This window comes from Puma concolor, chromosome B1 (assembly GCF_028749965.1).
Source record: "Puma concolor isolate L17-30 chromosome B1, mPumCon1.1.hap2, whole genome shotgun sequence".
Classification (NCBI taxonomy): Eukaryota; Metazoa; Chordata; class Mammalia; order Carnivora; family Felidae; genus Puma; species Puma concolor.
Window position 1 is genome coordinate 14,418,110 of NC_141670.1, and position 14,929 is coordinate 14,433,038.

Consider the following 14,929-nt stretch of genomic DNA (forward strand, 5'->3'; position numbering starts at 1 on the left):
GAAGGAGTGCGGTTGGGGGTCAGGGGTTATGTTTCATGGGAGTTAAACATTCCGTGTGGCTATGAACCCCCCCCCCCACCATGGAATTATCAGGTAGATGTTGGCTCTGATATGCAGTATCTCCACGGAGAGGTGTGGCTAGAAATCACTCACTCACTCGTTTTCTCTAACATCTGTTGAGCCAGTGCCGTGCTACCCACTCAGAAAAAAACCGGGAGGGACTTAGTGAACAGAATAGACAAGTGAACTAGAAAAATATAAACAGTGCGGAAAATGACCAATCTGAATGGGAAAACCAGTTCCCAAACCGGAGCTCACCCAGTGCAATTAAACGGCCCAGCCTCGGGGGCAGGAAGGCTTGCCTGGGAAGAAGATGCTTTCTGAATGACCTCTTAAGGAAGTTGGATTTTAAAGGACAAGCGTAAGGAGAAACTGGGGAAGGAGAGAGCACTGGAAAAGGGGAGGGAGGGAGGGTGTCCAGGCCGAGGGAGCTGCACATAGCGTATGAAAGCATGTTTCTGCTGCCTGTATGTCAGGCTCACGGTTTTTTGCTTCTTGTGGACTCACTGAGGCTTTCAGCAGTCTGTGGAGCAGGCGTCCGAAGTGCAGATGTCCTGCTTCCAGACAAGCGAGGTCGTGTAGGACCGCCACCCTCTGCCAGCCGGCAAACATCGTGATTTTCTGGTGTTAATGAGGTTAATAAGCGACTACCTTGTTGGTCCGAGCTGGTTTTTCCTTCTTCTCTCATGTTTTGCGTTTGTGGCCCACGGTGCCAGGAGCTAGTGCCAACCACGTCGTGAGACTTGGCCCTTCACGCCGAGCTTGAAGTCTGATCATTTTTTTTTTTTTTCCCTCTCGCAAACGCTAAGTTTGTTTGCACATGTTTATAGCAGCCTTATTCACACTGGCAGAAACAATCCCAAAGTCTGTAAAGCCATGAGCGGATACAAAACGTGGTACATCCATACAATAGAATACTATTTTGCAAGAAAGGGAACAGATTCTTGACACGCACACAGCAATATGGATGAACCTCAAAAAAACCCAAACGACGTGCTGAATAAAAAGACAGGCACAGGAAGCCACACGCCGTAGGACTCCGTTTAGGTGAAATTCCAGAAAAGCAAATCTGTAGAGACAGAGGGTAAATTGGTGGTTGCTGGGGGCAGGGGGTAGGGATCAGGGGGTGACTGCACCTAGGCACAAGGGATCTTCAGGGATTGGTGGGAACGTGCTAAACTTAGCTTGCGTGGTGTTTCTAACTCCATAGATTTACCCAAAGTCTCTGATTTGTACGCTTAAGCGACGGGCAGACTTTATGGTGCAGAAGTTACATTCCAGTAATGCTGTTTTTTTTCTTTAAATTTTTTTTTAATGTTTATTTATTTTTGAGACCGAGAGAGACAGAGCATGAACGGGGGAGGGTCAGGAGAGAGGGAGACATAGAATCTGAAGCAGGCTCCAGGCTCCGAGCTGTGAGCACACAGCCCGACATGGGGCTCGAACTCACGGACTGTGAGATCAGGACCTGAGCCGAAGTCGGGTGCTTAACCGACTGAGCCACCCAGGCGCCCCTCCAGTAACGCTGTTAAACAGTACCGACAACAGCTGGGCTTGGGGTTACGAGGTCTCGACACGAGCAGCAGCTGCTCCCTGTGGTCAGGTGGCAGCAGAGCACGGTAGTGAAGGCCTGGTCAGCGTGTGGAGGAGAGGCCGTCCCCGTGTCGCCTCTGCCCGCCGGGTTTCCCGGCTGCCGAGATTCCTTCCCTTTTAACAAACATGGGGTTGGTGGGACATAAGCCAGAGAGCTGGGTGCTTCAGTCCGTGGAGAGTCTGATACGGTGTTAAGAGGATTACCTTGTGTTCGGCTGAACGGCCTCCCTCGTGTTAATTCAGTGATTTTCTGGTCGTACGACAAACAGGCACACACTCAGGGATGGGTTTTCAAAGCAAACACTTGGCGATCACGGGGCGAGAATTTTAGGCCAGGCCTACATCTAGAGGGCAGCCGGTCACCGGTCATCTGTGGAGAAACCACTGGGGGACGGACGAGACCCATGCCTCACACATCCTGTAAGTCCGGAGCTTGGATGAGACGTTCGGTCAATATTTGGTGACCTGATGCACGCGTGAATGAAATGTTCCTCTGTGGGGAGTTTCTCATTACTTCCTATTGGCGGGAATGAAACGATCAGAGAGTGAACTGGGGCTTTTTCCCTCTTCTGGTGGAAGTCCGTTTTCTAAGCCTTCTTTTTGCCATCTGCTTTTGTCCGGTTGACTGTGGGCACATCCCAAGCAAGGCCTCGTCTGGCTCATTGATCTCTTCCAGCTTCCCATCCCCCTGTGGAAATTTGGGTCCATATTTTACCTGTGTGTCCCTCTGCCACCTCACACATGGCATATCTTAAATTAATTCCCGATGACTTTGCTTACCCATCCTGATCTCGCTCTACTCAAAGCACAGAATCGGAGACTTGCTCAGTCAACCTCTTTCGTGTGCAGGGAGCGCATTGTTTCCGTAACACTCCAGCACTTCTTTATCCAGCTTCCACTTCCAAATATCCATGGCCGAGAACTCTGCATATACTAGGAGGCTTTTCTCCTCCCCGGCAGCCTCAGATGCTGCTATCACCTTCCCTAGACAGCCCTCCTCTCTGCCACCATGTTGGTTTCCTTTCTCCTTGTCAATTGCCGTTGCTTACGACGTGATGGTAAAATGGAACCTTGAGATGTTTCAGCGTCTCTCCAGTCCAGGGCCTCTCATCCTGTAGCAGGCGTCGGAGGCAGGAGCAGGGTGCGGCCCCACCCTCAGAGTTCCTGACTTCGTGGTTTGAGGGGGGGAGGTCGATCACTTGCATTTCTAATAAGTCACCAGATGATGCTAACGCTGTTGGTTCGGGGACCACTGCTTCATTCCGTTCAGTGCTCTGCCGTTAGGTTCGCTTTCCTAAATTAAAATCTGTCCCTGTTATGCCAACTCCTTGCTGGGGGTCTTCCATTGGTCTGGGACCAGCTTTCCCAAGGTGGGGTAGCAGAACAGGAACATCACATTAGTCATATTATTTTTCTATTTTACTTTTCTTTCAGCTCTTCCAGTCAGGTAAAGGAGAAAGTCTGTCTGGCGCTAGTATGACCTCAGCACCTTTCTGATTCTCATTAATTGCCTTTCCAACAAAGAGAGCAACCTGTAAGCTTAACATCTCTTGTCAGCAGCTCTTTACAATTTCTCGTATGATTGTGTTCTCATTGTATTTATTTTCAAGGGCAAGTGTTAAAGGACCACAATTTGAAACACCGGATGTGGAAGTGGAACCCGGAAGTCTTAAAGAATTTTTGTGTATCTTTTGTTCTAGTTGGTTTCGTACTTCAGTTTCATTTATCCCATACGATTCTTTTGATTTATCTGGAATTAACTTTTTTTGGAAGGATGATCTGGGACCTAGCTTTTTTCCCCTAACTGGCCATCCAATTTTCCCAACACTTTTATCTTATTTTATTTTTAATGTTTACTTATTTTTGAGAGAGAGTGTGAGCGGAGAAGGGACAGAGAGAGAGGGAGACACAGAACTCAAAGCAAGCTCCAGGCTCTGAGCTGTCAGCACAGAGCCCGACGTGGGGCTCGAACCCACGAACCGTGAGATCGTGACCTGAGCTGAAGTCGCACGCTTAACTGACTAAGCCACCCAGGTGCCCTCCCAACACTTTTAAATAATCAGTCTTATTATACTCATCGTAAACAGAGTTCACGGACAAGTAATATCCGTGGGAAAAAAATATTTGCCACTTGACAAAGGATTAATGCCAGCATATATCACAGGTTGCTACAAATCAATAAGAAGGGCAGACCGCACAGTTTCAAAAAGGTCAATTTAGGGACTCCTGGGTGGCTCAGTCAGTTGAGCGTCCAAGTCTTGATTTTGGCTCAGGTTTTGATCCCAGTCGTGGGATTGAGCCCTGCGTCAGGTTTAAATTCTCTCTCTCTCTTCCTGTGCTCCTCTCTCCTGCCCTTGGTCTCTCTTTCTCTCTTTCTTTGTCTCTCTCTCTCTCTCGCAAATTAAAAAGAAAAGAGCAATTTACAAAGGAAGCAAATAAACATACAGAAAAGTGACAGGGGCACCTGGGTGGCTCAGTTGGTTAAGCGTACAACTTCAGCTCAGGTCATTATCTCAGGGCTTGTGAGTTCAAGCCCACATCTGGCTCACTGCTGAAAGCACAGAGCTCGCTTCAGAGTCTGTTGCCCTCTCTCTCGCTGCCCGTCCTCCCCCCCCCCCCATAAAAATAAAGAGTTTTTTTTAATGTAAAAAAAAAGAGAGAGAGGAAAAAAATAAAAGTTACAAACCTTACTAATAATTATTAGATTCCTCCTCCCCTTTCGACCATATCAGGGGTAATGGCGCTCACTTCCATTGTGGATGAGAGTGCAAATTGGTAATGCCCACGTGGAGGAGATTTTAATTAATCAGAATTAAAAAATTTAAGTGATGGGGCACCTGGGTGGCTCAGTCGGTTTAGCGTCTGACTCTTGATTTTGGCTCAGGTCATGATCCCAGGGTCATGGGATCGAACCCTGTGTCGGGCTCTGCACTGACAGTACGGAATCGGCTTGGCATTCCCTGTCTCCCTCTCTCTCTACCATTCCTGTGTACATGCTTTCACTCTCTCCCAAAATAAATAAGTGAACATTCAAAAAAATTCCAATGGTAATATGTCTTTAGCGTCTCTCTAATGCACGCTGACACTTTTGAATTTTACAAGTAGGTATGTTCTTTGACTCATTGTCAGAAATTTATTCTAAAAAATACTCTGAGAGCTAAAATATTTACAAGTATGTTCATTGAAGCATTAATTCCTCTCGAAGGAAGTTGAAACCGATGTCTGTTAATTAGTGATTAGTCAAATAATGGGCTGTAATCCATTCTGTGTATGTAGATATTAGAAGATTGAGGTCAACCTGTAGCGACGATCATTGAAAGGTTTCTAACTTGTACTGCAAACTAAATAAAGTCCTAGAAAATGCACACAGTATGAGCCTGTTTGTATGTTTGATAATCGCATGTGGATTTATAGATGGACTGAAAAGAACCAACGTATTGGAATATAGATCATTCTATAGGGAAATGAAGGCAGGACTTTAATAATAGTTTACTCTATTTTATGTATTTTTCATAATGAGAATATATTAGTTGCGTTTTTTAGGGCAAGGCTCAAAACTGTAGTGTCTGTACAGTTTATTTAGTTTAACACCAATCTTGTAAAAACGTGCATAATATTGTATGTGCTTCCATATATGGGTGCATACGTTTATTTAAGAAAAACAGCCTGGAATGAAACCGCTTGTTACCTGGGGTTATCCCTATGTAATAAAGTGTTAGGGATTAAAAAACATCTTCCTAATTACTTAGTTGTTGTTGTGTTTTTTTAAGTTTATTTATTTATTTTGAGAGAGAGAGTGCCAGGGAGGGGCAGAGAGAGAGAAAGAGAATGAGAATCCCACGCAGGCTCCACACTGTCAGCGAAGAGCCTGAGGCAGGACTTGAACCCACGAACCGTGAGATCATGCCTGAGCCGAAATCAAGAGTTGGGCGCTCAACCAACTAAGTCGCCCAGGAGCCCTCTAGTTCCTTAGCTTTTGATCAAATGAGTGCAGGATCATTGCAACCATTCGGGAAGCCTCTTGAAGGAAGAGGATGAATCCAGCAAGGTTCTAGCCATCCAGAGGGGTGTGCTGTGGGCCCCTTCTTTGTTGTTCTGGGGACAGCACATCCTCCAGAGTAAGTCCTCCAGCGTCTTGCATTCTTGTCTGGGATGGAGTCCGTGGTGGTTGTCCTGTCTGAGCGGGAGGCAGGAGGACGGGGCAGTCTTGGTGGCGGGTTTGTTTGCTGGGATAATAATCTGTTAAGCCCTCTTCCTCTCGCCCGCATTCCTACCTTCTTTACCGACATAGCCACTTAAAATCTCAAGCAGTTTTCCAAAACCAAGTAATCCAGTGGGCAAACATTTCTTGACACTTAGGACACAGAAGAGGTTCAGGTTAAAGTGTGTTGACCACCCTGTTTTCTTCCGTAGGGTCAAATACTTGGTAAAAAATTGCCGAATTATTGAAACACCTGCAATAAATTCTCTTACCTCTCTGCAACGAAGAATGTGTTTTCTGTTTAGCTGTTCACTTGTGGTGCATAATGTAATTATAATAGGCTGAAATAAGTTACAGGGCCAGAGATTTTGGGGGCCGTATTGAAAGATTTTTCTCCTAGCCTGTCCCATAGTTAACTCTCACCTTATTATCGACTGTTCATCCGCATAGTCATCAACTATCACCTAAATACTGACCTTCATCTTGCTCACAGTAAATGCATTTACTGTTACATTTATATACATTGAAAATTAAAAACAAACAAACAAACAAACCAACAACAGCCCTTCCGTAATTGTTTTCATTCCTTTCCAGTTCTTTCCTTCTAACCTGCGTCCATTCAGTCAGCACGGATTATGAGCTGGCTACGTATGAAGTGGACATGATGCCGGGAATGCAGAGAAGAGAGCGGGGGCCGTGCCTCTGAGAAGCTCAGAGAACAGGCTGGTGGTGGGGGGGGAGCAGGCCGTCAGCCGCCTTAGATGGCAGCCGAGCCTGTGTTGGAGTGGTCCTCTGGGACAGGAGTCAGGGGGACTGGGTAAGAATGGTCTTCCTAGGGTAAATGGAGTCAGCATTTCAACGTTTTTTTTAATACTGCCAAACTGTCTCTTAAAAGGAATGTATCAAGTTGCGAAATTACCAGCAACAAATGAAAGTAACTGATTCCTCACATCCTCGCCAGAACTGCGTTTCATTAGACAAAGCAAAACAAAAACAAAAACTTGATACCCTAATAGGCTGCAAATTAAATCAAGCCTCGTTTTCTTTGGCGCTTCTTTTTATTATTAGTGAAGTTACGCATTTTCACGCATTTTTATTATTTAACTTCCTCTTGTGAAAATACCTTACTCACTTGGAGTCTTTGCATTGTTATGACTCGTTCCTATTTACAAAAAAATAGTTTATTGAGGTTCGGTTCACACACCACATAATTAACCGCTTTAAAGCGAACAGTTCAGTGGCATTTACGACAATTCCCAAGGTTGTGCAAGCACTATCTCTGTCTGATTCCAGAACATTTCTGCCCTTCCAGAGTCTCTGTCCACTCACTCCTCCCCCTAGCTCCCGACAACTCCTCCCGTACTTTCTATCTGTATGGATTTGGCTGTGGTGGGTACTTCGTATGCCTAGAATCATATCATATGTGGCCTTTTGGGTCTGGCCTTACTTAGCATCGTATTTTGGAGGCCATCCGCACGGTAGCGTGTATAGGCACTTCCTTCCTTTTTACGGCGGGATAACAACACTGCGTTGCATGTACAGACCACACGTCGTATATCCATTCATCCACTGATGCACGTTTGAGGTGTGGCTCCTGTAAATAGTGCTTCTGTGAACATGCATGTACACGTAATTGCTTGGGTACCTGTTGTAAGTTTTTTTGGGCGTGCACTCAGGGGCAGAAATGCGGGGTCATAGAGTAATTCCGTGTTGAACTCTTTGAGAAAGTGCCAGACTTTTCTGCAGAGGCTACACCATTTTACCTGCCCGCCCACGATGTACGGGGTTCCCCTTTCTCCACCTCCGTGCCAGCACTTTCTATGTTGGGGGTGTTGCTGCTGTTGTCTTACTCATAGCCATCCTGGTGGGATGAACTGGTACCTCATCATGTTATTTATTTTCATTTTCCTGACGACTACCGATGTTGAGTACTTGTTACTATTTTGTATGCAGGTGAGAAAATGAAAGAAAAAGGAAAGCCTGCTTTCAAAGAACTTATTTTAAAATTGTTTCAATGTTCCTTGAGGGAAAAAAATGCTTACTTAAAATTAAATGAAGTGGCCCTAATCTGAGAATTATTAAGCCATTAATTCCATAGTTTTCATAATACGGGTATTTATGAAGCACAGGCTTTTGCCTCCAGTTTCAGTTTCTTTATAAAACATTTTTAAAAATTTTATTTATTGGGGCGCCTGGGTGGCTCAGTCGGTTAAGCGGCCGACTTCGGCTCAGGTCATGATCTCACGGTCCATGGGTTCGAGCCCTGCGTCGGGCTCTGTGCTGACAGCTCAGAGCCTGGAGCCTGTTTCAGATTCTGTGTCTCCCTCTCTCTGACCCTCCCCCGTTCATGCTCTGTCTCTCTGTCGCAAAAATAAATAAATGTTAAAAAAAAAATTTAAAAAAATAAATAAATAAAATTTTATTTATTTATTTTGAGAGAGAGAGAGAACAAGTGGGGGAGGGACAGAGAGGAGGAGGAGGGGCGAAAGAGAGAGAGAGAGAGAGAGAGAGAGAATCTCAAGCAGGCTCCACGCTGTCAGCTCACAGCCTGGTGTGGGGCTTGAACTCACGAGCCATAAGATCATGACCTGAGCTGAGACCAAGAGTCAGAGGCTTAACCAACTGAGCCACCCAGGCTCCCCTCCAGCTTCATTTTTAAATGGAGTTTGTCTTCATTTCTCCATCACCTGGGTGGATTAGGGGTGTGATTTTGTGGTTTAACTGGTGGTTCTCAAAGTATGGTCCAGGGACCACAGCGTCACATCACATGGGGACTTGTAAGAATCGCAGATTTCCAGACCCCAGCTCCCCAACTACTGAGGCAGAAACTCTGAGGGTGGGCCCAGCAATCTGTTTTAATAAGCCTTTCAGATGAGTTGGATGTACATGTAGGTTTGAGAGTCACTGCTGTAAATCCACACTTTCAGTCTGAGCTTCCATTAAAGAGCTCCTGTTGGAAATGTAATCCACGATTTTGACCTTATAGGCACCAGCTTTTTTCAGTTAAAATAGGCAGACAGTATAACCAATTCAGGCGAACCATTTTATAACCTCCTGTTTCAGAATGGCGTGTGTAAATCATATAGTTGTATGTAGAAATTGCAATTCAGGGGCCCCAGAGTGGGTCAGTTGGTTAAGTGTCCGACTCTCGATTTCAGCTCAGGTCACGATCTCACGGTTGTGGGACCGAGGCTCCACATCCAGCTCAGTGCAGAGTACGGAGCCTTCTTGGGATTCTCTCTCTCTCTCTCTCTCTCTCTCTCTCTCTTTTTCTCTCTCTCTCTCTGAAAAAAAAAAAAAAAGGAAACTGCAATGGAGTCTACACATCATGTAAAAAAGATAAGTATCTTTTAAAAGCTACTTTCGATCTTTGGGCAAGTCTTCAAAGAATGTGAGAGTTGTGTGTCCTTGATCTGCCTCTTTCCTGCTCTCTGTGATTGGACTTTACCTTCTGCTCCCTTCAGAGCCTCTGGTGAAGGTGGCTGGCGTGAAGGCCCGTGTAGGGGAGCTCGCAACCATTACCTCCTTACAGGAGCCCCTCGGGCGGTGACTAGGGCCGCAGGGTGCTCCTGTGCCCCCTCGATGCTGCTTCAGCGTCCAGGCCCTTCTCCTCTCCCTCCAGAGCTTTTTAAAGGGGTCCCTCCCTTGCCACTTCTTCCAGAAGCTGGAGGAGAGTCACATGCAGATAGCATATGAACAGAGGAATGCATGCTTTAGAAAACAACAGTTACGGCCACATACTGCATGATACAGCAGATGGCTGGAAACGGCAGATGTTGACTAGAAGAGGTGTATGTTACCCAGCCGTGTGCTTACTGGATCATAAGTAAAATTTTTTCCTATACGGGCTATTCATTTTTTGTTTCTAGTTTGTTTTTTTTTTTTAATGTTTATTTTTGAGAGAGAGAGAGAGAGAGAGAGAGACAGAGCATGAGCGGGGCAGGGCCAGAGAGAGAGAGAGAGAGAGAGGGAGACGCAATCAGAAGCAGGCTCCTGGGCTGATTGACGCGGGGCTCGAACTCACGAACTGCGAGATCACGACCTGAGCTGAAGTCAGACGCTTAACCAAGTTGAGCCACCCAGGTGCCCCCTACACAGGCTATTCAAATGCAACAATACTTGTATCTACTTTGCAGAGTTTTATGAGGATTTAACGTGCACATTCATGTGTATTGACGCATGTGTGTGGTACGTGGTAAACAGGGGGCGTTTTATATTTTCAGTGTAATCACTGTACGTAAAAGTCAGCTTCTTTTTACGTAGCATATTCTAAGCTTCGACCTTTTTGCAGATGATGTAGCTGAGTCCCCAAACCAACAGCATAAGCAGCGTGCTTTTTCCAAGGTGAATTACCCACAAATGCTGCCTTCCGGTAGTGTATTCATGAAGCAGCTATAGAAGGGGTTAGGTCTAAGGGAGGTGATAGGGCCTCCTAAAGTCCTCCACGGATTTCAGATCTCTAGGTTGGAATGAATAAATGATTAGGAAGTGAATGTCAAAGAGGAACCAGAAGATTTGAGGCAAGGCTTTTTCAGGGTGGAGGGATTGGATATGTTTGTAGGCTGCCGGGAGGAAAAAATGAACTCTAAGAGGGGAGATCCATACTTGATAATCATTGATGGGACGTGATTGCAGAGCAGGGAGAATGGGGTGGATTACCGACTGACGACTGGCAGGCTTTTGAGAAGAGAAGGAATTATGAGCGCGGTGAAGAGAACCAGGCATTTGGGTTCTAGGAGAGCAGGTTTGGGAAACAAGACTGTTGTGTTCAAATAGTTGAAAGCCCATCACATGGAAGAGGGATTACACTACTACTCTTCGGTACCAAGGCATGCCAAAGGGATCAAAGGGATACCAAAGGGATAACGCTTGCACCAGCGGGTGAAAGTTACAGGAAGACCAGACCCTGGGCCGACACGGGGAAGGACTGTCTGGGAGCCCGGGCAGGTGCAACGTGTACTTGAACTCAGTCTGAAGAAATGGGCTGGTTGGGCTGCCCAGTTACACGCCTTCCCAGCTTCGAGACGTTGGGCGAGCCATTGATATCACGGAGCCCCGGTCTCTTCCTTGACCCGGTGTCCCTGTCTGTGGTTCTCCTATCTAACATGACTCCTTTTGAAGAATCTCAGTGAATTTCCACAGAGACACAGAGTTAACCTTCTTACCCTCTTCTGACTTGGTTTGTCCAGTTTCTCTTAAGAGTCATTTGCTCGGGACGCCTGGGTGGCTCAGTCAGTTAAGCCTCCAATTCTCGACTGCGGCTCAGGTTATGATCTCAACGGTTCCTGGATTCAAGCCCCGTGTTGGGCTCCGTGCTGCAGCGTGGAGCCTGCTTGGGATTCTCCCTCTCCCTCTCTCACTCTCTGCCCCTCCCCTGCTTCTCTCTCTCAAAATAAATAAAGATTTAAAAAAAAAAAAAGTTGTTTGCTTCTTGCTGCCCCTCTTCACGCCTTCCTGTCACTCCCCTCTCTCTGTCCCTTTGCTGCTTCCCCGGACTAGCACGGTGATAGAAGCAGAGGGGCCTAATCAACATCATTATAAATTAAAATTAGAAAACATGTTGCCCTTCTTTCAAAATCCAAATCGTGAACCACATCCTTACTTCTTCCCTGTTGTTTCAGAGCAGTTCAGCAGTGTTAGTGTGGACAGATTCTGCAGTGATCGTAGACCGCTCACAATACGAACTCTGCTTCGAGTTAACAATGGCCACAGCAGATGCTGTGAAGTAAAAATAACTGTGAAGACCTTTATTAACATTCAGGCCAAACTCTACATTTGGGGGACTTGAATCGTGGCAAGAGTTCTGTTAACCTGAGAATGGTTTTCTCTGTCCAGTGCCTTATCTTTTAGGGCAGTGAGTACAGACTCCGTTCTGGTTTTGTGCTTGCTCACACACAGTGTTCAGCGTCACGTAATTGTCAATATTTAGTCTGTGTGGCGTCTCATGTCATAGGGCAGGTATCCATGATTGACGGTAAATACTAACGGACGGCTCATGTACGGGGATGGCATAATGCCCGCAAAGGGGGAAATACCACGCGAAGTTCAAATTTCGTATGTCAACGTTGGCACAGTGCCGCAGTAAATTACCATTTTCTTCACATTAGTCACGGTGCAAAAGAAGGCTGTTTTTAAAGCAAAGAGTAGTCTCTGGAATTTAGCATAAAGGCTCTTGTTAGTTTCAGGCTTTTTGCATGATGTTGCTCCTTTGTGAGGAACCAACAACAACAACCACAAAACTCCATCGATGTTTACTTCCTCAACATCAGAGGAAGATTGAATGTTTCAGAGATTCCTTGTCCAAAACAAGACGAAGAAGTTTAGAAACTAATCAACATTTCTGCTTACTGTGTTTGTTCTAAGTCATATTGTTTCTGATTTTGGAATGCACCTGTTACTTCTTTTTGTTTTGTGTTAACTTCTTACTATGTCATAGTAATATGTTCCCATTATCAGGATAACAGCATAATTGAATGCTTAATTCTGTTTGGTACCTGAGAATGTCGTTCTATTTGTATCTTGTAATTCGGGTAAGAATTACATTCTAAAATTTTGAAATTTACAAATATGTATTTAATGGTTTTACTTATTGATAGAGTGCGGAGAAAAGCTAGCTATCTATCCAGGTACAGAATATAAAGCATCTGATTGATTTTTGAAGTCACACTGCAAATAACTTTTATGTTAAAATTCCCGAGGATGGAAACGTCTGAATTTTTAACTGAGCTCGTAATTACATGGGTACCTATAGATGTAATTCTAGTCTTGGAACAGTGACAGTTAATAAAATGCTTATTATCTACTGAACAATTAATAGGAGAAACTGGATTATTTCCAAGTGTAGTCAAATTACCATAACTTGTAATCATAACCCATGTTCTGAAGCTTTTGTGACTTTTCATTCTTCGAGTGATAAATATATTCCTGTCCCCCTCGTGCTTAAACATGTTGACTTGGTACCAGGATAAAATTTGTGTAATATCACTCTTTTGTCATTTCTGTGTCTTACTCATTTCTTTAGGATGTGTGTGCGTTTTAGACGGCATCAATAAAAGGGGTTAGGGAAAGAGAACAGAATAATATGCAAGGTAACTTGGCCAAGGGGCTTTATCTAATAATCCATTTTATCAAGGTAGACAGAGATCAGTCTTACAATGGGTCCTATGGTACGGAGATTTTTTGATACAGTATCTAATCCCTCGGTCACTTTTCCTGGGCGGTTTATGATCTGAGATGGAATTTAAGCACAGCTCCAAGAGCACAGGTTTTTTTTTTTTGACTCCGATGGGGTTCAGATTGACTCCAGGTTTGCAGAGGAAATATGGCGAGTTGCCATATTCGGGCACATTGCCCGAGGCTCACTTCACTAACGTATAATGTCTAATGTATATTGAAGCTCACCGTTTGTCAAGAATTATGCTAGTCAGGTCTCATTTAAACTTCGTAATCCACCCACCTTTGAAAAGAAGATTGAGAAACAGGGTTTTTTAAGGTTAACAACCTGTCCTAGGTTGTATAGCAAGTAAGTGGCAGACAAGGAATTTGACCCATGTCTCTGGTGCCAGATTTCAAGCTCTTACCTCCTGAGCTAGTGGTTCCCAGATTTTCCATCACTGCCTGGAGAGTTCGATGAAACATGCATTGCTGGGCCCTAGAGTTTCTGATTCTCTAGGCCTCTGCTAGGGCCCAGGAATTTGTCCTTTCTGACCGGTGCCTGCACGTTGATGCTGCTAGTCGTGAGGGCTATACTTTGAGAACCAGAGTCTGACTCCGTCCCTCTGAAGAACGAATGAGAGAACTCACGTGTTGTGCTGGTATTGATAATCTCTAACCTTTGTTGACCGTTTACCATATGTCCTCGACAGTGTCCTAATTTCATTCCTTTTTTATCTCACCTCAATCTTAGGAGGCGGTTAAATTGCAGGGAGAGGATAAGGGAGTGTGATCACCGCTTGGAAGAGAAGGAAACTGAAGTAGATAGAGGCTCCCAGTAAGGTGGCCTGTAGTGAATCAGTGACACAGCTGTTTGTTCTCATTATGACTTCGGCCAGCTGACCTGGTTTCAAAGAACAGTGTCTCTGGAGCTCTGTCCGGATGCAGATTTCATGCTATGGGAGCATTGAGAGGAAAGGAGGCTCTCCCTCTGTTTCATCCGTTGGTATTTTATGTCCTTGGAGGAGGCTCCTGTAGGCCAGGCCTGGGAAGAAAGGGTCTCCCTCCTTCTCATATTGTTCCTGCGGCGTTCTGAAGGGTGCAGACAACACAGTTTGTTACTCTGATGACTGATGAGGTTCTGGAAACGAGCTCCATTTCAGCTGAGCTCTGACATGGTTGATATTCGCGAGCGCGGATAAAAGGGACTCCGGGTGATTTTGTGTGTAGGCATTTTGCTGGTGTTGCTAGCACATTAAATCAGAAGGTGTATCAACTCATGTTGGCCACCCAGGAACAGGGCATTCACTAGTCTGTAGGGTTAGCCTGCCCATGGGTGCGCCGACAGCCAAGGAGAATCTCAGAATCAAAAATGAAGGAAGTGAGAGAGAAAGATCAACCCGCGATCAGGTTTGAAACCTGCTTAAGAAATTGTAAGTTTCCCCATTCATTTTGAAGCTTAAAGAGAAAGTGTAAGGCCGTTTCAAAAGGTGACATCACATCGATACGTAAATAACTTGTGCATTTGCTTGCATTAAAATTCGTGTTGAGTGACTGTTATGTAGAAGATACTTACAAAAATGAAATAAACTTGTCCCTCCCATCAAGGAGAACTCATAGCGGACCTCACAACCAAGGAAGTGTTCCATTAATTTATGCAGGAGCCTCTAAATCTGAAGTTAGCATAGGCTGATGCATACCTTGTCTTGGGGTTACTGGTATGGTGATTTCCACGATGCCAGCGTTTGAATCCTGAGACAAAATCGTCTTCGTACTGAGATAGGCATTTAGCCGTAGAGCTAGAGCCTAGGGCCCAGGCGTCCTCACTGTCAGCTTGGAATGGTCTTATTCAGGGCACTTGGGTGGCTCCGTCAATTAAGCATCCGACTCTTCACGTCGGCCCAGGTCATGATCTCACGGTCG

At 45.2% G+C, this 14,929-nt stretch overlaps 1 protein-coding gene across 3 annotated transcripts in view; it reads left to right on the plus strand.

The window, feature by feature from the left end:
* WWC2 (WW and C2 domain containing 2) overlaps nucleotides 1-14,929 on the plus strand; it is a 213,023-nt gene that overhangs the window by 86,661 nt on the left and 111,433 nt on the right. The gene's annotated exons all lie outside the window — the stretch shown is intronic.